The following is a 25,403-nucleotide window of genomic DNA, read 5'->3' as shown; positions in this document are numbered from 1 at the left end:
ATTCTGCTGCCATGTCCCCTTCTGTTACCTAAGAACTCAGATGTGTGAGGAAAAAGAGCCTAGTTTAAATAGAGACAGAAATATGGTGGAATTTGGCACTTTTGTCAACTCTGTTTTATTTTCAATCAGATATCTTTTTCAAGGAGGAAAAAATGAACATGTAAGGAAAGCTCTTAGATAGCCTCCCATTCATCTTTCAAGGTTATAAGCATGTGAAAGGCTTCCTTATGCCCATAAAGACTTTGGCAGCATTACTGACTTGACCTAGATGGGAAGACATACTTCAAAGAGTAAGAAAAATTCCACTGAGGGTGTGTATACTATTCATAAATCCTCCTTTTTCTTTCCCTGGCCCAAGTATTCTTATATTTGTTACATTTTTAAAGCATCGTGTCATTCCACAAAAAGTGCAAAATCCTATTTCAAGGGATAGGCAGGAGAACTGGTGTCAGAATTTAGTTAAGAAAAAAATAACTCTAGATGTTTATAACTCAAGTTTACCATGCTGATGGCATTCTCTGTTCCAACATGGCTGTAACATGTTGAATCATTCAGGGAAGAAACTGTTTATTTATATCTCTCTCACTGAGTCATTGCAGTCAGTCTGAAGTTGGACAGTCATCAGAGTGGGCAGAGGAAAGGGGAAGGCTGGGTATAGAGTGCAAAAGAACAAGGAAATTGTTCCTTGTATGATACTGTTGGGCTCAGTTGCAATGCAGTGTCACAAGTTTTGTGCAAGTCGAATAAATATTGCCAGTTAACACGTTCCTGGTGCCCCTACTAGTTTTGCAGGGAGCACAGCACAAAGTGTTGCTGCTGCTGCTACTGATAAGTCACTTCATTCGTGTCCGACTCTGTGTGACCCCACAGACAGCAGCCCACCAGGCTCCCCTGTCCCTGGGATTCTCCAGGCGAGAACACTGGAGTGGGCTAGACTTTTTCAAAATCATTTAAGTCCGTTTAGACAATAAAAGTAGCTCTTTCCCTTCACCGGTTGCTTAACTTCATTTCGGAAGAGTGTTAAGACCTTTCTCATAATCTATGAATCCCATGCTAATGGATGAATGCAAATATTGTTATCACCTTCCATTGACAGAGGACTCCATTATTACAGTGGAGAAAAGTGTTAATCCTTTTGTAATTAATGCCTTATTGGGGTCTGTACAGGTCAAGGATGTAGTTGGATTTTGGTAAATTAACTTTGAAGTCCTATCCTTAAATCCTCATTTTTTCTTTATCTTTAAAAATAACACTGCTATAACTTTGTTCTTTTTCTTTTACTGATGATATAAGATGTAGTTTATATGCTGAAATGAAACTAAACTGGACAAAAAGTGAATATGAAGGACACATGGCTCTTAATATAACACCTCCTAACAAAACAGGCAGGAAGATTTAATGTAGAGAAAGGACTATGGTGGTGTTGTACTCATGGTAGAGATGAACCACGAGTAGAACAACTTGGTCTTATTATACTGGTCTTTCCAAAAATGATAAGGAAAACTATTTCTCCTAAATATTGTCACTGACAATGTCTTAAACCCAAATGGAAGCTAAAACTCAATATATTAAGTAATGAGCTCATCAGTCCATGAATATTTATTAAGGATTGTGTGACATAAAAATATAAAATGTATTGCTATTTTTCCCTCTTGGTTGCAACATGGATTTGGAGAGACATGAAACCAGTAAAGAGCTTGATGAGGTGTTTGAGTCCAGGGATGCTAAATGTGGCTCAGACATGAGAGGCAGGTGTCCAGGAAGGTGCTCAGGAGGAGTCTCACTCACTGAGGAGTGGGTTCTGGGTTGGTGGGGACAATATAAGGTGAGCCTAGCAGCCCAGAGAAGGGCACGGCCAAAGGCACCATCACAATAGCTCAGTTATAACTGATGACCTTGTATGCATATGTATATGTTGGCATACAAAATGGCGAGGACCAGTGTGGGCTTTGCACCCAGGCAGAGCTTGGTTTCAGTCCAGCACCATCACTTATGAAATGGCCTTGGGCAAGTTATTTAATCACTGGCCTTCAGTTCCCATCTGTAGCATGAGAACGAAAATAATGATTACCTAGAGGTTGTGAAGAGGACTGAATGAGAGGATATCTATTGATAGCAAGCACTTAGAATGTATCTGACATGTAGAAATATTCAATATTATTTAGCTTATTTTTTTTTTAAATCGTTATAGGATTGATCAACCAAGAACTCCTCTTATCTCGTGAATAGAGTAAAAATATCCAACCACTGTTGTTTCCTGCATGCCAAACATTCTTTGGGAGTACCTGGCATGTATTACCTTATTTACTACTCACACCAGTGCCCTGCCCGTGTTACCTGTGAGGAAAGCCAAGCAAGAAGCGTAGTAACTTGTGCAAAGTCACAGTATCTAAGAGCTAGGATTTCCACCCAGGCAGTCTGGTGCTGGTATCTGGCTTTTGGTCACCATTCTGTGCCATCCAGGACTCCAACTCCATAACTGAGGCATTTAACCCAATTATGATTCTACTCCTTATCAGAGAGGAAGGAGGCTAGCAGTCATCATCTGCCAGTCTATACTGAGTGTCCTGAGCATGCCCCATTATGATGTACCAGCCTATGGAAGGATGCTCAAAGTTCTTTTTTTTTTTAAGATGTCTATCGCTTACTAAGAATGCTAGTAAGTTGTAATGGCTTCAAACATCTTTAAGAATTAGGTAGTTCATTCCAGAATAAGAATTCATCTTAGGAGATACAGGATTTTCTTCAATAAACATTTAAAAGATTTTTTCAAAACAGCAGTGGAGGAAATAGTGTAATATACATTGAATCTACAAAGCTCATAAATCTGTATAGTCTGTTGTTTTATTGCTGATCTTATTAATGGACATGTATGCTGAGAAGTTACCACATGCCTGATACTCAGAAAAGCAAGGCAGTCTCTGATTCTTAAGGATGAGCCATCCAGTTGAATGCATAGAATGCTAGATGAGAGCTTGGTGTATGGATTACACAAAGACCCAGAACTGGCTTGCTAGCTGTGTGACCCAGACTTTGAAGTTTCTGAGCTTTGGTTTCCTTATTGGTAAAATGGGGATAATGGCCCCTACCTCCAGGGTTGTTAGAACTGAATAAACTAAGGTTATATCTGCAAAGCACTTGGTATGGTAGCTGGAAAGTAACGGGTTCTTCTTAAATGGTATCTATTATGGTTATGATTAATATTATTTTGACATCCATACATAATCAGCCATTACAAATATATGAAGCTAGATGTGCAAACAATAATTTTACTAGGTTCAGAGGGGTGAGGGCAATGGGATGGAGTATTCAGAAGTTATTTTCTGAAAGAAATGGAGTTTGAGTTCATGTTTTCCTGAATGGTTTCTAAAATAATCCCTCTTTTGTTAGGAGTAAAATGATCCTGGGGCTTCCCTGGTGGCTCAGATGGTAAAGCATCTTCTTGCAATGCAGGAGACCCAGGTTTGATCCCTGGGTGGGGAAGATCCCCTGGAGGAGGGAATGGCTGCCCAGTCCAGTGTTCTTGCCTGGGAAATTCCATGGACAGAGGAGCCTGGCGGGATATAGTCCATGGGATCGCTAAGAGTTGGACATGACTGAGCAACTAACACACACAAAACGGTCCTACAGGCAAAGACATTTAGGTATCACTGGCTAGAAAGGTTAAATGAGTTTCTTCACAGTGCTGTTTCTCAGGGTCTTTTTATGATGAACACACAGTAACTCTCCAAAAGGGACTCAACATGCTGTGTTTCTCAAACATTTTTATCTCTTTGTTTTTACATGGAGTTCTCACAGGCTGGGTGGTGGAGCAAACTCTGGGAAAAGTGTGGTGGGACCCTGTCTGGAGGATAGACTGGCAGCTTTCTGGAGGGAGATGGGGCAAGGGTACAGGGCAGTGGCTGGGGCAGGGTGCCCCACGGGAGATCAGACTGAAAGGGTAGACTCAGGACTTGTGGGCCAAAATGGTGGATGAGGGAAGGGTTTGTTGTTTTATTTTCAGAAGTTTTGTTTTTTTGAGTGTTCCCTGGTGGCACTGCAGATGGTGACTGCAGCCATGAAATTAAAAGACGCTTACTTCTTGGAAGGAAAGTTATGACTAACCTAGATAGCATATTGAAAAGCAGAGACATTACTTTGCCAACAAAGGTCCATCTAGTCAAGGCTATGGTTTTTCCAGTGGTCATGTATGGATGCGAGAGTTGGACTGTGAAGAAAGCTAAGCGTCGAAGAATTGATGCTTTTGAACTGTGGTGTTGGAGAAGACTCTTGAGAGTCCCCTGGACTGCAAGGAGATCCAACCAGTCCATTCTTAAGGAGATCAGCCCTGGGATTTCTTTGGAAGGAATGATGCTAAAGCTGAAACTCCAGTACTTTGGCCACCTCATGTGAAGAGTTGAGTCATTGGAAAAGACTCTGATGCTGGGAGGGATTGGGGGCAGGAAGAGAAGGGGACGACAGATGATGAGATGGCTGGATGGCATCACCGACTCAACGGACATGAGTTTGAGTGAACTCCAGGAGATGGTGATAGACAGGGAGGCTTGGCGTGCTGCAATTCATGGGGTCACAAAGAGTCGGACATGACTGAGCCACTGAACTGAACTTAACTGGTGGCTCAGATGGTAAAGCATCTGTCTGCAATGCGGGAGACCCGGGTTTGACCCCTGGGTTGGGAAGATCTCCTGGAGAAGGAAATGGCAACCCACTCCAGTATTCTTGCCTGGAGAATCCCATGGACGGAGGAGCCTGGTGGGCTATAGCCCATGGGGTGGCAAAGAGTCGGACACGACTGAGTGACTTCACTTTCACTTTTCAATCTGACAGCATGATCCAGAATGGTCTGGATGGGCCTAGTCTGCAGCAGGAAAGCCCATCAGAAGGTTTGGGGTTAGTCTAAGCATCAGATGACCAGGTTTCCCAACCCTGTCTTTCTATTATGAAGTCTCAGCTGATGATGGTGTGACGACTGCTATGCTTGGATGCATCACTGCCAAGTGTCTGGCTTCATCAAGGGCACCCAGCATTTGTACCAGGTCTCCAATCCAGTGCCTTCGTTAGCTCAGGGATGTGCCTTCTAAGATTTCTGTTGCTCTAAGTCTTTTAAAAAGTCTTTTGCTTCAAAATCATTTAAAAAGGACATTTAAACATGTGGAGATATTCACTGTTAGGTACAGTTTCTTTCACAGCTGGCCGATCTAAAACTTGCAGAAACCACAGCCCTTTATGGTACATTTCATGTTTGCGTGTCTGTCATTTGAAATGCCTCCCAGAATATATTGGCAGCTCACCAGGCTGAGTGCATAAATGGAATGGCCTGCCAGCCTTCGTGGCCTTTTCCTTTGAATTATCAAAGAAACAAAATCAAGAGGTGGGTTTTGTGTGTGTGTGTGTGTGTATGAAAATTAAAAAGATAACTGGAGAAACAGCTGGTAGATCACAGTTTACAATTACTGGAAATCCCAGCTAAGAAGGATGCAAGTACTGTGTGATGATCTGCATGGAAAGAAGAAATATTCTTGTTCTTTTTTTTTTTTTTTTTTTTGACTTCTCTTTCTCTCTCTGTCTAGATGTTTCTCTATTCTCTGCATCCTCATATTACTGGGATTGGCAGGTCAATGCTAGGGAGTTCTAGATGCAGAATGAGTTCCCTGTCTTCTCCCTTACTTCCTAGTTCACTTTGACCTTGACCTGAAAGATACCCTTCCACCAGGCAGGACTCTTCAGCAAAAGTGTTGTGCTAGGCAATAGCAGCAGTTTGATCACATGGCTATTTGGTATGAATTGCTTTTTAAAAAATATACAGAGAATAATTTATTTATATTTCCTTATTTAACAAGTGAGGGGTGAAATAAAGGAGCTCTTCATATATAGACACTGAAAAACAAACCAACAAATTCTAACCACCTCACAGCCAACAGCCAACAGCTGCCCGTTGAATGTCATATGCGTGGAGAGCAGAAGTGGTCAGTGACAACGCAGTAGAAGGCAGTTCAGGTCACAAATCCAGAACAGGAAATATATTTTCATCTTGTTATTTATGACCCAGCCTTAAAGGAAAACAGATGGTAGTACTTTCAGAGCTGTTTTGCTCTTGTTTCAAATGGCTAATTCAAATCAAACATGGGATTCTATTCTTAGTCAAGGCAGCTGCTGCATTGTCTGAACTGGGCTGTTTTTCCCAACCACACCCCCACCCCTGAACAGAGTAGCCAGACAAGACCATAGAGAAGTTCCCATCACCCAGCAACCCTAAGAGAACTGCATCTGCCCGCAGCAGAGCTGCATCTACTGGGATGTCACCACGTCCAATAAACTGGCTGCATTTTGAGTATAATCCACCACTTCCACACCCTGCCCTCGTGCAGTTCACCCTGTCAAAAGCATAACTTGCCCTTTGAAGGCAGTGATTTATTCCAATTTTAGAGCCGAGTGGCCTCTCAGGGACTCCTTTAGGGTGGGGAAGATTGCAGAGATGGGAATAGAAGTCAAAGAGGGCCCGAAGAGGAAATGGAATATGAGATGTTCCCGCAAGATGAAGGAAGAGCCGAACACTGTGGAAGTGGCTTCACCCTGGGTGGCCATATTGCCCTGTTCATTTCCTTTAGCCGAAGGCTCTTTTATAAGACTCAGTGGCAAGCAGTTGAAAAGTAAATGCTTGAATTAACCACTCTTTTCAAAAATGAATTTTTGAAAACAAAGTAATATATGTACATCATTGAAAAAATAAAGCACTTGCCAGTCTTTGGTTTTCTTTCTTCACTCTCTGAGAGAGTTCCTTGGCTCCAGCCTTCCACAGAAACCTCCTCCCTGCCATCCCACAGCCCGGAAGCAATCAGTTCAAATACTTCCGGCTATTAACTTTGGGCATTTACCTCTGTATTTCTAAGGAGTACACTTATATTGTTGGTTTTTTAAATTTTAGACACTATTTCTTAATGTTCTCTGGTGATATTTGAGGATTTACCCCCCTAGAATTCCTTTCCCAACTTACCCATTCTCCAAACTGAGTTATAGTACATTTTTTGGTTGATTACCTGACAGTTTTTATATTATTACAAGTAAGTAAATATTTTTTATTGTCAAAATATATGTCACAGTATTATTAGACTTACTTTCTTGTACAAATTTTTGCTTTTTGTGCAGTTAATTATTGCTCAGTTTTTAAATTTTCTTTTTTTCATGTTCTTTATAAACTTTTTTCCTTTGATATAAAAACTTATCCAATGTATAGCTATGATATTTTTCAAATAATGGAGCATGTCCAATAATCTTTTAGCATCCTTCTACTCCCTTATTCCCCCTTTCTTCTGGAAACCTTCCTTCTCCCTCTTTCTTCCTGCTCTGATCTAGGCTAGGTCTTTTGAACAAGGCTTAATCTAGGACTTTTTGTTATTTTTACCCTGTGTTGGCTCCTTTCCCCAGGATTCCATGTCCTATGATAGCATCTTAAACAGAGATGCATGGGAAGTAAAACTTCTGATTCCTGCATTCTTGAATCTATTGTTATTTTACCCTGACATTATACATATAGTAATTTGACACGGCAGTGATAATAAGAAACTAAGATTAATGAACTTGAAGTCATACCAATAGAAACCTAAAACTATAAAACTTCTATAAGAAAACATAGGAGGAAATCTTTATGATCTTGGGGTTAGTCGAAGATTGCTGAGACATATCCCTAAAAGTATGATCCATTAAAACACTGAATTTTACCAAAATAAAAAGCTTAGACTCCTTCATAAGAGTAGGAAAATAAAAGTCACAGACTGGAAGAAAATATTTGCAAAACACATATCTGATAAAGAACTTGTAAGTAGAATATATTGTTAATTAAATAAGAAAGCCATTAAGCTGAGTTGGTCCTGATGCCTTAACAGCCTACATAAACAAACCAAAACCTAAGCCTATAAATGCCTCAAGGTTAAGAAATCAACACCTAAGAACTGCCAGTTACAACCAACCAACTAACCTTTTTCCAAACGAGGCAAATGCTTAACCATTGTCTTATCAAGTAATTTCATGGCTTTGCTTCTGCTCTTTCTCTGTAAGTCTATACCCTTGCTCTTATTGATGGAATATTCCTAAGCACTTGGCATTTGGCATCACCTGATTTAAATAGGTTTTTGCTTAAGCAAACCCTTAAAATGTTTAATATACTTTAGTTCATCTTTTCACTGTTCTGGTGCTGTAAGTGGAGAGCCCTCATGGCCTCCAGGAGCAACAAGCATAGAGCAGGCATAAGAAAGTCCCTGCTCCCTTTGTGCTCACTGTTCTCTTCCTGCTCTTGAAGATCAAAGTAAGTCCTTTTCAGGTATTTGTGCTACTGAACACAAGTTTGTGTCTGATGTGCAGTGACACCAAAGAAACCAAACTATTAGAGTTTGGAGCAGGAAAAGGTTTATTGCAGAGCCATGAAAGGAAAATGGGTGGCTTGTGCTCAAAACCTCTGAACTCCCCAGTGAGTTTGGAGACGTTTGCTACAAAAAATTATTTATTTATTTATTTTTGAAGGATAATTGCTTTACAATATTGTGTTGGTTTCTGCTGTATATCAACATGAATCGGCCATGAATCAATAGGTATACATATGCCTCTTTCTTCTTGAACCTCCCTCCCACCTCCTACTCCATCCCACCCCATCTCTAGACTGTTAGAGAGCCCCAGTTTTAGTTCCCTGAGTCATACAGCATATTCCCACTGGCTCTCTATTTTTACATATGGTAGTGTATATATTTCCACTCTACTCTCTCCATTTGTCTCACTCTTTCTTCCCCCACACCCTACCCCTTGTCCATAAATCTGTTCTCTATGTCTGTGTCTCCCTTATTGCACTGCAAATGGGTTCATCAGCACCATCTTTCTAGAGTCCATGTATATGCCTTAATATATGATATTTGTTTTTCTCTTTCTGACTTACTTCACTTTGTATAATATGATCTAGGTTCATCCACCTCATTAGCACTGACTCAAATGCATTGTTTTTTATGGCCGAGTAATATTCCATTGTATATGTGTACCGCAGTTTCTTTATCCATACTTCTATTAGTGGACATGTAGGTTGCTTCCATGTCCTAGAGTTGCAACAAACACTGGGGTACATGTGTCTTTTTCAATTATGGCTTTCTCAGGGTATATGCTCAGTAGTGGGATTGTTGGAGAAGGCAATGGCACCCCACTCCAGCACTCTTGCCTGGAAAATCCCATGGACGGAGGAGCCTGGTGGGCTGCAGTCCATGGGGTCGCTAAGAGTCAGACATGACTGAGCGACTTCACTTTCACTTTTCACTTTCATGCATTGGAGAAGGAAATGGCAACCCACTCCAGTGTTCTTGCCTGGAGAATCCCAGAGATGGGGGAGCCTGGTGGGCTGCTGTCTATGGGGTCGCACAAAGTTGGACATGACTGAAGCGACTTAGCAGCAGCAGCAGCAGCAGCAGTGGGATTGTTGGGTCATATGTTAGTTTTATTCCTAGTTTTTTTTAAGGAATCTCCATATTGTCTTCCATAGTGGCTGTATCGATTTACATTCCCACCGACAGTGCAAGAGGGTTCCCTTTTCTGGGGGGGGAGGGTAAGTTTTTACAGGCAAAATTTGGGGTGAGGGCTATAAGGTGTGTGACTTTCTTCTCATTGGTTGGAGGTGAGCTAACAGTGTTGTGCTCCAAGAATCTTGCATTCAGCCTGAAGTCACCATCCTCGACCTGGATGGAGGCCTTTGTTCCAACAGAAGAACTCAAAGATATTGTATATATTCCTTGAAGAGAAACCAGGACCCTGTCTCAAGGCTGCACTTTTATTTCTTGACTGCTCTTCCCTTGTTCCTGCATTCACTCTGTTTCTTGATTAGCAGCCTTTTGAATCTGCCCTTTGGAGCTCAGGGAAGAAGGCTGAAATCTTTTCCCTGAAAATAAGAAATGGAGGACACAGAAAGGATTTGTGCCTAGGAGGGTCCCACAGAGTCATTTGGTTTCACTTGAGCCCCACAGATTTTGTGCTATGAGCTCTCAGACTTTATATACACATTTCTTTTTCTGAACAGCATCCAAGATTGAGCTGCATCTAACTTAAAATGTACTTGGTCCAGTGTTAGGCCTCAGGTAATCAAAACTTTGTTTCAAGGGGGGCAAAAAAAAAAAAAAATAGAGAGAGAATATGGGTTCCTATGAGTACAAAGACTCTGAGACTCCTCCACCTGGGACTCTGGCTAACTATCTATAAAAATTATGGCTCCACTTGTGTTTGAACAAGTAGATTAAACTTACTGAAGATAATCTTAATTACAGTAGCCACAGTAGGAAACTTTTAACCTAGATAAGCTTATCAATTTACTTGATGCCCTAGAGAAACAGGGATCTTAGCCAAGAATTCAATGTAAAAGATAAAGAGAAAAATGTTTTTTCTCCTCTACAGTTTCTGGTGACCAAGATGGGACCTGCTGAGACATCTCACTTGCTCTGGAGCTTGCAGATGGAATCCGAGGAAAACTGGCAGAAGCTGGTGAAGGGTAAGAACTTTTATGAAAGTCGGCTGTTTCAAATCTCTGCCTATAGGGCCTGGTTGAGACAGGAAGGTAAAATTTCATGTTGTCCTTTTCTTTTCAAATTCAGACTCCTGACACTTGTTTTTGGAGTATCCTTTGGTTATAGGTTCTTTTCCTCCCAAGGAGGGCTATTTTTTCTTCTTTGTATTGTTTGGTGTCCTCAGAACTTGACTTTCTGCCATTTGTGGTTAGTATCCTGTGAACTGTGGCCCATCTCATGGGAACTGGCTAAATCATGCCTCCTTTTGGTTGTCTTTAGTAGTGGTTCTGGATCTTGGGAAGGCTGCATCTTTTGCACCCTCTTAGGGAATGCCTCTTGTATCCATGCGTAAGCCTTACTTGGTTTGGTTTTGAGTCACTTAGTAGGTATACCTTTTTTTTTTTTTTTTTTAAGAAAAAATGTTCAATACTGCCAGGAATATTTACTGTTTGTCCCAAGTAAAACCTGGTAAAAAGATATTTGAAAGATTTTTTAAACATGAATTCTATGGGCAAAAGTTGGGCAAACTGGAAACTGATATTCAAAGTTTGATAGAAAATTTTAAAGGCCTTTTCCCCTAACTTAGAATTAAATTACATGCCCACAAGGGGAAAAACGAAACAAAACAAAACCATTGAAGAAGAATTTACTTTTGAAGCCATTGTGGAAGAATTTACTGAAGCATTCCAAAGACACATAACTCTTAAATCTAGAACACAGAAATCTTTTGATTTCCATCTTAGATGGAATTCTTTTATGTTATATATAAGAAAATTGAAGATAATATTTCGGTGGGTGGGACAATTCCTTGATATCATCCAGGTTGCAACTCAATTCTTTGAGGAATTAAAAACAACTGTACTTGCCTGACAAATGAACTCTATAGAACAGAATTGTAGCTCTAGGAGCAATTCAAAGCTCACCTATCCTTTTTACCAGTCCCCAAACATCCCCTATTCATCTCAAAGGTCTGCAGATTTTGTAAAAAGGTCTTGACTTAGGAAACAAAAGTCCTTTTGGAGGAACTTACATCCTTTCTCTGTGCCTTTGAGGTGTAAATGTTCTACCAGGTCTTCTCTAAGAACCAAGAGCCATCTCTTTGAAATGCAAACTTCTGTGGGGTAATTCTTATCAGAAGGAAAAAGGAAGCTATCTGGAAACTAGGTGAATAAAATTGTTAAAAGTCTTCTCCACAAATATTAGTAAAAAGCTTAAGCCTTTTGAGCAGGAAACTTCAAATTATTTTCATCTTCCTGAAACACAATTCAGATCCAACTGTTCTTTTATAAACTAGTGAGTTTTGCATTATTGTACTTGTCTCATGACTAAGATTTTAAAATGAAATCTGTAGGATCTCTGTTTGAGTCTGTCTATATGTTTATGTATGTCTATATACGTATGTTATAGATGTGTGATTTTTCTACCCGTGGATAGTGTTTCCAAAATTTGTAAAAGAGCTCTATTTAATCGGCTTAAGGAAAAATAAACATGTATATAAATTAAGTATTCCCCTGAATTATAGAAAATAACTCGAATGATTTTCAAGTTCTCATGATTTGGAATAATCTTTAGCAAATAAAAACTGGTTTAAGTGTTGCTTTAATTAAAATAGGCATGTCTTTGGAGTTATCAAGATTAAACATAAGGCAGACATGAAACTTTTATTCTACTTGGATTTACCAAAAATCAGATAAGCTCATGTTATGTGTTATAAAGTTTGTCAGCAAGAAAAATTACTTATGATGATGGTTGTTTACTGTCTCATGAAATTTTTATGAATAACCCAAATGTAATTGTTAAGAATAAGAAATTTAAATAAGAGTAAATAATATAATACTGGAGTGGGTTGCCATTTCCTTCTCCAGGGGATCTTCCCGACCCAGGGATCGAACCCAGGTCTCCAGCATTGCAGGCAGATGCTTTAACCTCTAAGCCACCAGGGAAGCCCAAATAAAATAAATGTTTATTTAAAAACTTTACAATAATAATTATGTTTCAATCCACTCTAGTACTACTGCCTGGAAAATCCCATGGACAGAGGAGCCTGCTAGGCTACAGTCCCTGGGGTCGCAAAGAGTCAGACACGACTGAGCGACTTCACGTTCACGTCCACATACATAAAAATAGTTTCCAAAATCTTTTCGGTAACTTGAAACATTAAAGTTATATTAAGTTAAATAAAGCATATTCATTGGATATCTAGATTGTTTCCAAATAAGATAAAATACTGAAGCATTAATTACTGAACATAAGTTAATCTACTTTTGGTATTTTGTTAGAGGAATTTAAGATATTTTGGTTTCTGACAGCCAAGACTTATAGTCAATACATGTAATTAAAACTTCTAGAAATAAGAAGGATGAAGGGAAGTAACTATGTATGAACAGTACATAAGAAAAGTAGAATGCATTTTTTGGATAAGCCAAGATATAAAGGGCATGTTGTTGTTGTTAAGGGAAAAGATCATTTTGCCCTAAGTAGGATGACTGGTTGTTCCAGACTAAGAAGGAGGAAAAAATATAGGACAATTATAAAAGAGAAGGCAATGGCACCCCACTCCAGTACTCTTGCCTGGAAAATCCCATGGATGGAGGAGCCTTTGGGCAGCAGTCCATGGGGTCACTAAGAGTCAGGCATGACTGAACGACTTCATTATAGAAAATTTGTGGAAAAAGAGTCTTGGAAAAGAAATTTTATGAATGGTCTAGATGGCTAAGATTGGGTTAGATTTATTTAAATGTTTTAAGAATGAGTCTTAATATAAAAATATCCTGGTACAAAATTAGAATTTGGTTGTCTCTATATTAAAAGATGATGCTGTGAAAGTACTGCACTCAATATGCCAGCAAATTTGGAAAACTCAGCAGTGGCCACAGGACTGGAAAACGTCAGTTTTCATTCTAATCCCAAAGAAAGGCAATGCCAAAGAATGCTCCAACTACCGCACAATTGCACTCATCTCACATGCAAGTAAAATAATGCTCAAAATTCTCCAAGCCAGGCTTCAGCAATATGTGAACCGTGAACTTCCTGATGTACAAGCTGGTTTTAGAAAAGGCAGAGGAACCAGAGATCAAATTGCCAACATCCGCTGGATCATCGAAAAAGCAAGAGAGTTCCAGAAAAATATCTATTTCTGCTTTATTGACTATGCCAAAACCTTTGACTGTGTGGATCACAATAAACTGTGGAAAATTCTGAAGGAGATGGGAATACCAGACCACCTGATCTGCCTCTTGAGAAATTTGTATGCAGGTCAGGAAGCAACAATTAGAACTGGACAAGGAACAACAGACTGGTTCCAAATAGGAAAAGGAGTACATCAAGGCTGTATATTGTCACCCTGCTTATTTAACTGATATGCAGAGGACATCATGAGAAACGCTGGACTGGAAGAAACACAAGCTGGAATCAAGATTGCCGGGAGAAATATCAATAACCTCAGATATGCAGATGACACCACCCTTATGGCAGAAAGTGAAGAGGAACTCAAAAGCCTCTTGATAAAAGTGAAAGTGGGGAGTGCAAAAGTTGGCTTAAAGCTCAACATTCAGAAAAGGAAGATCATGGCATCTGGTCCCATCACTTCATGGTAAATAGGTGGGGAAACAGTGGAAACAGTGTCAGACTTTATTTTTCTGGGCTCCAAAATCACTGCAGATGGTGACTGCAGCCATGAAATTAAAAGACGTTTACTCCTTGGAAGGAAAGTTATGACCAAGCTAGATAACATATTCAAAAGCAGAGACATTACCTTTCCAACAGAGGTTCATCTAGTCAAGGCTATGGTTCTTCCAGTGGTCATGTATGGATGTGAGAGTTGGACTGTGAAGAAGGCTGAGCACCGAAGAATTGATGCTTTTGAAGTGTGGTGTTGGAGAAGACTCTTGAGAGTCCCTTGGACTGCAAGGAGATCCAACCAGTCCATTCTGAAGGAGATCAGCCCTGGGATTTCTTTGGAAGGAATGATGCTAAAGCTGAAGCTCCAGTACTTTGGCCACCTCATGTGAAGAGTTGAGTCATTGGAAAAGACTCTGATGCTGGGAGGGATTGGGGTTAGGAGGAGAAGGGGACGATAGAGGATGAGATGGCTGGATGGTATCACTGACTCGATGGACGTGAGTCTGAGTGAACTCCGGGAGTTGGTGATGGACAGGGAGGCCTGGCGTACTGCGATTCATGGGGTCGCAAAGAGTCGGACATGACTGAGCGACTTATCTGATCTGATCTGATCTGATGTTAAACGAACTGTTTCTTTGGACTATTGGTCTGCTCTTGACAGTGATTCTGAAAGAGTTTTCTTTACCCTTTGAGTAGTCTGCTTGAAAAGCATAGATTTTGAGTGTCTTATCAAAATAAATTTTCTGGGCTTCATACTGTCTTTATCAAGTTTTTGATTACTTGGGAGAACTGAATTTTCTCAATATTAAGAGAAAAAGTTTTTTTGTTTTTTTTTTTTTTAAGCAACCATATAACCTTCTGTATTTGCCTTTACGATCTTCTACTGTCACTTTGGTTGAATAGATAATTGAGTATTATTTCATAATTACCTGTGGTTTTACATAATCAAATATAAAAGCCTTTTGCCATTTTGACAACTTCCCCAAATCATATTCTAAATGGAATCTTTTTGACAATAAACTAACTTTGAGAATTCCTGGGGGGTCCCTGAGAAATCTCAAAGGATTTGTGTCTTACCTTGTGTAAGAGAAATATTGAACTGATTAGGTTTATTTGGTATGTTAAATTATTAACATACCAAAGAGGCATTATCAAATAAGAAGTGATGATAAACCTCAAGTTATATGTGTACAGATATATGTTACTAATATAGATACTCCAGAAATTGCAGCTCATAGAAATTGGTCAATACTTTCATTGTTCAATTGTTATTTTAAACTGTTGTATGCTATAGAAATAACTATACTTTTATATCAAACTCTCATCATATGTTTAACCATTGCTGTTTTTTTCAAAGTTTTTTGTAGACAGTTATTGTTTTATTTTCATCCTTTTATAGAAGACTTTGTTTTCAGAGAGATTTATTGAAAGGACTCTGCTAAATAACCTAGAGTACAGATTTCTGATAACTTTATGATCATATCGCTGAACTGGGTAATAATTTCTAGAACCTTATAGGAAAAACTGGATTCAAGCACAAGAATTAATAACCATGGATTGACTGAATTGATAAGGATGATTGTAAGTTTTCATAAGTTTTTGTTAGAAAGATTGCTGTTTCTTTAATGTTTTGGCTTTCTAAGTTTAAGGAAATCTTTTCCTCTTTTCTCTTAATCTCTCTATGAATTATAGTAGTTTGGCATATATACTTTTGTTAACAGAATTGAAACATTTATTTTTTTTCCCCTGCCTGATCCCTCCTTTCTTTTTCTTTTTAAATTAATTAATTTATTTTAATTGGAGGCTAATTGCTTTACAATATTGTAGTGGTTTTTGCCATACACTGACATGAATCAGCCATGGGTGTACATGTGTCTCCCATCCTGAACCCCCCTTCCCACCTCCCTCCCCATCCCATCCCTCAGGGTGGTCCCAGTGCACTGGCTTTGAGTGCTCTGTTTCATGCATCAAACTTGGACTGGTGATCTATTTCACATATGGTAATATACATGTTTCAATGCTATTCTCTCAAATCATCCCACCCTTGCCTTCTCTACAGAGTCCAAAAGTCTTCTTTATATCAGTGTCTCTTTTGCCATCTTGCATATAGGGTCATTGTTGCCATCTTTCTAAACTCCATATATATGTATTAATATACTGTATTGATGTTTTTCTTTCTGATTTACTTCACTCTGTATAATAGGCTCCAGTTTCATCCACCTCATTAGTACTGATTCAAATGTGTTCTTTTTAATAGCTGACTAATATTCCATTGTGTATATGTACCACTGCTTTCTTATCCATTCATCTGCCAATGGACATCTAGGTTGCTTACATGTCCTGCTATTGTAAACAGTGCTGCGATGAACATTGGGGTACATATGTCTCTTTCAATTCTGGTTTCCTCAGTATGCCCAGCGGTGGGATTGCTGGGTTGTATGGCAGTTCAAGTTCCGATTTTTTAAGGAATCTCCACACTGTTCTCCATAGTGGCTGTACTAGTTTGCATTCCCACCAACAGTGTAAGAGGGTTCCTTTTCTCCACACCCTTTCCAGTATTTATTGTTTGTAGACTTTGCCATTCTCACCAGCATGAGATGGTACCTTATTGTGGGTTTGATTTGCATTTCTCTGATAATGAGTGATGTTGAGCATCTTTTCATGTGTTTGTTAGCCATCTGCATGTCCTCTTTAGAGAAATGTCTGTTTAGTTCTTTGGCCCATTTTTTGATTGGGTCATTTCTTTTTCTGGTATTGAGCTGCATGAGCTGCTTGTATATTTTTGAGATTAATTCTTTGTCAGTTGCTTTATTTGCTATTATTTTCTCCCATTCTGAAGGCTGTCTTTTCACCTTGCTTATAGTTTCCTTTGTTGTGCAAAAGCTTTTAGGTTTAATTAGGTCACATTTGTTTATTTTTGCTTTTATTTCCATTACTTTGGGAGGTGGGTCATAGAGGATACTGCTGTGATTTATGTCTCTGACACTCTCTAGTGCCTTGCCTATGTTTTCCTCTAGAAGTTTTATAGTTTCTGATCTTATGTATAATCTTTAATCCATTTTGAGTTTATTTTTGTGTATGGTGTTAGAAAGTGTTCTAGTTTCATTCTTTTACAGTTGGTTGACCAGTTTCCCCAGCACCACTTGTTAAAGAGATTGTCTTTTCTCCATTGTATATTCTTGCCTTCTTTTTCAAAGATAAGGTGTCCATAGGTGCATGGATATATCTCTGGGCTTTCTATTTTGTTCCATTGATCTATATTTTTGTCTTTGTGCCAGTACCATACTGTCTTGATGACTGTAGCTTTGTAATATAGTCTGAAGTCAGTCAAGTTGATTCCTCCAGTTCCTTTCTTCTTCCTCAAGATTGCTTTGGCTTTTAGAGGTTTTCTGTGTTTCCATACAAGTTGTGAAATTATTTGTTCTAGTTCTCTGAAAAATACCATTGGTAGCTTGATAGGGATTGCATTGAATCTATAGATTGTTTTGGGTAGTATACTCATTTTCACTATATTGATTCTTCCAATCCATGAACATGGTATATTTCTCCATCTATTTGTGTCATCTTTGATTCTTTCATCAGTGTTTTATAGTTTTCTATATATAGGTCTTTTGTTTCTTTAGGTAGATTTATTCCTAAGTATTTTATTCTTTTCATCACAATGGTGAATGGAATTGTTTCCTTAATTTCTCTTTCTGTTTTCTCATTGTTAGTATATAGGAATGCAAGGGATTTATGTGTATTAATTTTATAACCTACAACTTTACTATATTCATTAATTAGCTCTAGAAATTTTCTGGTGGTGGCTTTAGGGTTTTCTATGTAGAGGATCATGTCATCTGCAAACAGTGAGAGTTTTATTTCTACTTTTCCAATCTCGATTCCTCTTATTTCTTTTTTTTCTCTGATTGCTGTGGCTAAAACATCCAAAACTATGTTGAATGGCAGTGGTGAGAGTGGGCACCCTTGTCTTGTTCCTGACTTTATGGGCAATGCTTTCAATTTTTCTCCATTGAGGATAATGTTTGCTGTGGGTTTATCATATATGGCTTTTATTAAGTTGAGGTATGTTCCTTCTATGCCTGCTTTCTGGAGGGTTTTTTTTTTATCATAAATTGATGTTGAATTTTGTCAAAGGCTTTATATGCATCTATTGAGATATTCATATGGTTTTTATCTTCCAATTTGTTAATGTGGTGTATCACATTGATTGATTTGCCAATATTGAAGAATCCTTGCATCCTTGGGATAAAGCCCACTTGGTCATGATGTATGATCTTTTTAATATGTTGTTGGATTCTGTTTGCTAGAATTTTGTTGAGGATTTTTGCATCTATGTTCATCAGTGATATTGGCCTATAGTTTTCTTTTCTTGTGGCATCTTTATCTGGTTTTGGTATTAGGGTGATGGTGGCCTCATAGAATGAGTTTGGTAGTTTACCTTCCTCTGTAATTTTCTGGAAGAGTTTGAGTAGGATAGGTGTTAATTCTTCTCTAAATTTTTGGTAGAATTCACCTGTGATGCCATCTGGTCCTGGGCTTTTGTTTGTTGGAAGATTTTTGATTACAGTTTTGATTTTTGTGCTTGTGATGGGTCTGTTAAGATTTTCTATTTCTTCCTGGTTCAGTTTTGGAAGGTTATACTTTTCTAAGAATTTGCCCATTTCTTCCAAGTTTTCTATTTTTTTGTAATATGGTCGCTGATACTAGTCTCTTATGATCGGGCACTTGGGGAGTTGCTCATATGTGCTTATGGGGTTTCATCCTGGAGCCAGAGAAGCTGCTCACTTGTATTTGTAATATCCATCTCCAGTCTTCTTGCTAAACTTATTCTCTGCTACTAACTTATTCAGGGATGGACTGGCTGAAACAGGGGGTTCTTTGAGTCTATTTTATGCCAACCATCCAGGATGAACTTAGTAGTATACAGCCCAACATAATCGAGGCACTTAAATGGACCCATGGGGTACCTGGCACCTGGCTTCTTAGCAGTATCGATGTCTTCCTTGGACATGTCACCTCGTTCATACAGCCTGACTGCTTCTATGAGGTATGGCACCAGAAGACGGTTCATAATAAATCCAGGTGTGTCCTTGCAAGCAACAGGATGCTTTCCCAGGGCTTTGCTGAGGTCTAGCAGAGATTCAAAGGTCTTCTGGCTGATCATTGGTGTTTTAATAACCTCCACAAGCTTCATCAAAGGCACTGGGTTAAAGAAATGGAACCCAGCAAACTGGTCCTGTCTGGTGGTGGAATTGTCTAGGCTTGTGATCTGCAATGAAGAAGTGTTGCTGGCAAAGACTGTGTGTTCCACAGCAAACTTTTTAGCCTTTTGAAGAGCTCATTTGTCACCTGCAGGTTCTCTACAATGGCCTCCACCACCAGGTCTGTGCTGTGGACCACGGATGCCTCACCCATGCTGGGTGATATGCTGCTCAGAGTCTTTGCCACAAATTTATCAGCACTCTTAGGGTTTTCTGCAGACTTCTTCTTGGCCACTTTCTGAAGACTTTCCTCAATACCCTTTCTAGATTTTGCCAGGATGTCCTCTGTTTGGTCCACCAGCACTACTGTGTGGTCAGTTGCTGCAGCAACCTGGGCAATTCTGGAGCCCATCAGCCCACCGCTGATGATCTTCACGTGCTTGGTGAGGATTTTCTTTGCCGAGGCCATGGTGGTGGAGGAGGAGGACGTGGAACGCATGAATTGCCTGGTTATGAAAGCCATAGTGCAGGTGGTGAAGACAGCAACAGGGACAAGACCTGGCAGAGAATGATTCCTCTTCTCTTAATCAATCTATGAATTATAGTAGTTTGGCACATATACTTTTGTTAGCAGAATTGAAACATTTATTTTTTCCCCCTTCCTGATCCCTCCAGAATTCAGGAAATTATTGAATATTCTTATTTTCAGGGTAGTATAGTTATTTGCATAAGTTTAATAGGAACCTGTTTTACTTATAATAGGACACAATTAGAAACACTGATTACATTATCAAGACTTTGGACTTTGACTGGAATGTCATCTCTGTAAATGATGTGCATAAAATCACATATGTACAGATAGGTTAAAGGAACTAAGATTGAATTTCTGGAAACAATAAAGCCCCTTGGAAAACTAGTTTACAGAATTCTAAGCCTTACGAAGTAAGGAAGAAAGGTCACTTCCTGGAAGCCCTAAAACTCTCAGGATATTTTGGGGACCTTGAGAAAAGTGGAATCAACCCAAATCTCTCTATCTCTGTCTCTCTACAGAGATCACAGGCAAAGCCTGTTGGTGTTTTCGGCTTGGCTTCTTAGCCTCAAGAGATTTTAAAAGTCCAATTTGAGATTCCTCATGAAAAGTTCCAGCAAAGATGATTTAAACAAAGTCTATAGGGTCAATCACTATTTTTTGCTTCACTTATGCAAATAGTCAGGTCAAGTTTAAAACAAATTAGTCTTACCATGAGTATCTGATAGAAATGATGGTGATTGTACAGAAAAGAAAATTAAGTTTCAATAGGAAACTATAGCACAGTCTTGTGGATATTAAATTCTGGTCCTATTAATTGTTTTGTCATATACCTGTAAACCAAACTAGATCCTGAATTATTCTAATTTCCTCAAATACTTGGCTATGACTCTCCAAACTAATGTGTCTGACTTTTCTCCCACCTTCTGATTTGGAATCACTAAGAACAATATTTGCCCTTGAATTTTGTTGGAAAGTACTGTACCTGGTCGTCCTCACTACTGAGACTGCAGTCAGACTTGAACCTTGTGTCTGCACTGCCCAATTACAAATGGCTTCTCCAGATTCTTGGGCTTATATACCAGCTAAAATCTAATATTAAAATTGATTAGAGATGTTCTTCCTCAGAGGTAGATGGCATCTTGAGGCAGACAGCTTTCTGAAGATCTCAGAGCAAGATTTTCATCTTCAATATGAAACCTTTATTTCTTTTTGCCTTTTCCCAATGTGTGCTTTCTCTTTGTCAATGCTTGGGAAGAAAATATACCTTAACTCTGAATTATCCTTGGATCTATTGCTAAGGCCACATCTGTACAACAGAAGTCACTAGACTTTCTTGCTAAGGTGGTTTTAGATAATCAGATTGCTTTAGATTACTTACTGGCTGAACAAGGAGGAGTCTGTGCTGTGGCAGATATCACCTGCTGTGCCTGCATCAACACCTCTGATACTGTAGCAAAATACAAGAAATTAACAAACACACCATTTGGCTAAATCAAGTTCACACTCCTTCAGGTACATTTCCTGATTTATTTGATAATGAACTGATTTGGTTCATAAGGCCTTCTGGCTAAGAGTAGTAATTCAGTCTGTTGGTTTTATCCTCCTGATAGTCATTATTGCAGTCTCTCTTGTGCACGGTATTCTCTCAAGGATCTTAAATACCCATTTGCAGCCACCAGCAGTGAATCAGGTGGTCTCTCTGAGCCTGGACAAACAGAAACAAGATGAACAGCAAAGACAATTTTTCCATGAATCTGACATTATAACCTATGAGTTTCATGATGAGACAAAAACAACCCTGATGGTGAGTGAGAATGTTGCTAATAACAAATTTTTGGTCAATTTCTCATGTATGCAAAGATGTCCAAAATGGAGGAATTATTAAATAAAGTGAACAAGGAGGCCATTAGATTGAGGTGCTTCAACCTTAGCAACCTATGTAAGCAAACCAAAACCTAAGCCTACAAATGCCTCAAGGTTAAGAAATAAAAACCTAAGGACTGCCAATCAACAAGCCTTTTCAGAATAAAGTAAACACTTAAGCTGTGTGTGCATGCATGCTTAGTCATTTAGTCGTGTCCAACTCTTTGTGATGCTATGGACTGCAGCCTCACCAGGTTCCTCTGCCCATGGGATTCTCCAGGCAAGAACACTGGAGTGGGTTGCCATGCCCTCCTCCAGAGGATCTTCCCGACCCAGGGACCGAACCCGTGTCTCCCGAATTGCAGATGGATTCTTTGCTGCTGAGCCACAGGGAAACCCAACACTTAAGCGATAGCCAATCAAATAATTTCCTACCTTTGATTCTGCATCTTCTCTATGAAAGTCTTTCCTCTTATTTCTGCAGAGTGAGTGCTCCTACTTTCAAGTTAAAGTGCTGCCTGATTTGAATTGATTTTTTTCTCAAATAAACTCTTAAAAATTTTAATATGCCTAAGATTTATCTTTTAACTGAACAGTAAGAAAACAACCCAATTAAAAAATTGTATAAAGATTTGAACAATTTACCAGAGAAGATATATGGATGATCAATAAGCACATGAAAAGATACTCAACAGTAGTCGTTAGGGAAATGTAAATTAAAGTCACAGAAAGATAGTACTTCATACCTATTAGAATGAAAAATTAAATAGACTGACCATATCCAGTATTAGCAAGGAAGTAGAAGAGCTGGAACTCTCATACACTGCTGGTGGAAATGTAAAATGTCCCAACAACTTTGGAAAGCAGTCTGGCAGTTTGTTAAAGAGTTAAAACTTACACCTATTATGTAATGGTCAGCCATTCCAGTAATAGTATTCACTTGAGAGAAAATAAGGTATATGTCCAATGTTCTTAGCAGATATTTTGTAATAGCCCAATCCTAGAAACAACCCAATTATTTATCAACAATGGATAAACAAATTATGTTATAATTAATACAATATGATACCACTTAGCAATAAAAAGAACAAAATATTGATGTACATAACTGTATGAATGAGTCGCAAAATAAGTATGGTGAGTAAAAGAAGCATGCAAATATCAGTACATAATGATGAGCACATTTATGTAAAAAAACTCTTGACAATGCAAATTAATAACATGGATTATTTGGGATTCTCCCTCAGGATTTACTGTCTTGATATGATGATGTTTTCATGGATATTTACCTATGTCAAAGCTTGTCAAATTTTACACTTTAAATGTATATAGTTTTAACATGTCAATTAGAACTCAGTAACATTTTTTGAAAAATTTAAAAAGCATCGTAGGGAGATATCTAAAATGTGCATTTTAACAGATTAAAAAATGCTTTCAGATCACTGTAGTCTATTCACCATCAGTATCTTTTAAGCTAGGCACTGAGCAAAACTGAGTTCCTGACATTGCTGACTTCCAGTCCAATAGCAGAGTGAGACAATTGTTTATGTAAAATAATGGACTGGAATGGGTGAATTTAACTCAGATGATCAGTGTATCTACTACTGTGGGCAGGAATCCCTTAGAAGAAATGGAGTAGCTATCATGGTCAACAAGAGAGTCCAAAATGCAGTACTTGGATGTAATCTCAAAAATGACAGAATGATCTCTGTTCATTTCCAAGGCAAACCATTTAATATCATGGTTATCCAAGCCTATGCCCCAACCAGTAACGCTGAAGCTGAAGTTGAATGGTTCTATGAAGACCTACAAGACTTTTTAGAACTAACACCCCCAAAACATGTCCTTTTCATTATAGGGGACCGGAATGCAAAAGTAGGAAGTCAAGAAACACCTGGAATAACAGGCAAATTTGTCCTTGGAGTATGGAATGAAGCAGGGCAAAGGCTAATAGAGTTTTGCCAAGAGAACGCACTGGTCATACCAAACACCCGCTTCCAACAACACAAGAAAAGACTCTACACATGGACATCACCAGATGGTCAACACCGAAATCAGATTGATTATATTCTTTGCAGCCAAAGATGGAGAAGCTCTATACGGTCAGCCAAAACAAACTGGGAGCTGATTGTGGCTCAGATCATGAACTCCTTATTACCAAATTCAGACTTAAATTGAAGAAAGTAGGGAAAACCACTAGACCATTCAGGTATGACCTAAATCAAATCCCTTATGATTATACAGTGGAAGTGAGAAATGGATTTAAGGGACTATATCTGACAGAGTGCCTGATGAAGTATGGATGGAGGTTCGTGACATTGCACAGGAGACAGGGATCAAGACCATCCTCATGGAAAAGAAATGCAAGAAAGCAAAATGGCTGTCTGAGGAGGCCTTACAAATAGCTGTGAAAAGAAGAAGTGAAAAGCAAAGGAGGAAAGGAAAGATATAAACATCTGAATGCAGAGTTCCAAAGAATAGCAAGGAGAGATAAGAAAGCCTTCTTCAGCGATCAATGCAAAGAAATAGAGGAAAACAACAGAATGGGAAAGACTAGAGATATCTTCAAGAAAATTAGAGATACTAAGGGAACAAAGCTAGTGGAGGTGGTGGAATTCCAGTTGAGCTATTTCAAATCCTGAAAGATGATACTGTGAAAGTGCTGCACTCAATATGCTGGCAAATTTGGAAAACTCAGCAGTGGCCACAGGACTGGAAAAGGTCAGTTTTCATTCCAATCCCAAAGAAACGCAATGCCAAAGAATGCTCAAACTACCACACAATTACACTCATCTCACATGCTAGCAGAGTAATGCTCAAAATTCTCCAAGCCAGGCTTCAGCAATACATGAAACGTGAACTTCCAGATGTTCAAGCTGGTTTTAGAAAAGGCAGAGGAACCAAAGATCAAATTACCAACATCTGCTGGATCATCAAAAAAGCAAGAGAGTTCCAGAAAAACATCTATTTCTGCTTTCTTGACTACACCAAAGCCTTTGACTGTGTGGATCACAATAAACTGTGGAAAATTCTGAAAGAGATGGGAATACCAGACCACCTGACCTGTCTCTTGATAAACCTATATGCAGGTCAGGAAGCAACAGTTAGAACTGGACATGAAACAACAGACTGGTTCCAAATAGGAAAAGGAGTACATCAAGGCTGTATATTGTCACCCTACTTATTTAACTGATATGCAGAGTACATCATGAGAAACGCTGGGCTGGAAGAAGCACAAGCTGGAATCAAGATTGCCGGGAGAAATATCAATAACCTCAGATATGCAGATGACACCACTCTTATGGCAGAAAGTGAAGAGGAACTAAAAATCCTCTTGATGAAGGTGAAAGAGGAGAGTGAAAAAGTTGGCTTAAAGCTCATTATTCAAAAAATGAAGATCATGGCATCTGGTCCCATCACTTCATGGGAAAGATGGGGAAACAGTAGAAACAGTGTCAGACTTTATTTTTTTTGGGCTCCCAAATAACTGAAGATGGTGATTGCAGCTATGAGATTAAAAGATGCTTACTCCTTGGAAGGAAAGTTATGACCAAGCTAGATAGCATATTAAAAAGCAGAGACATTACTTTGCCAACAAAGGTCCTTCTAGTCAAGGCTATTGTTTTTCCAGTGGTCATGCATGGATGTGAGAGTTGG

General features: G+C 39.0%; 1 long non-coding RNA gene and 1 pseudogene across 1 annotated transcript in view; one reads left to right on the top strand and one right to left on the bottom strand.

Moving 5' to 3' along the window:
* Window positions 1-25,403, top strand: part of LOC129620189 (uncharacterized) — a 152,643-nt gene that overhangs the window by 43,780 nt on the left and 83,460 nt on the right. The window contains exon 4 of the long non-coding RNA XR_008698426.1: window positions 10,417-10,510. This is a non-coding gene — a long non-coding RNA (uncharacterized LOC129620189). The remainder of the gene's footprint in view (window positions 1-10,416; window positions 10,511-25,403) is intronic.
* LOC129620188 (hydroxyacyl-coenzyme A dehydrogenase, mitochondrial-like) lies at window positions 18,932-19,874 on the bottom strand (annotated as a pseudogene).

The sequence above is a fragment of the Bubalus kerabau genome, chromosome 9 (assembly GCF_029407905.1).
Source record: "Bubalus kerabau isolate K-KA32 ecotype Philippines breed swamp buffalo chromosome 9, PCC_UOA_SB_1v2, whole genome shotgun sequence".
Taxonomy (NCBI): Eukaryota; Metazoa; Chordata; class Mammalia; order Artiodactyla; family Bovidae; genus Bubalus; species Bubalus kerabau.
This window is presented reverse-complemented; position numbering and strand designations above follow the sequence as displayed.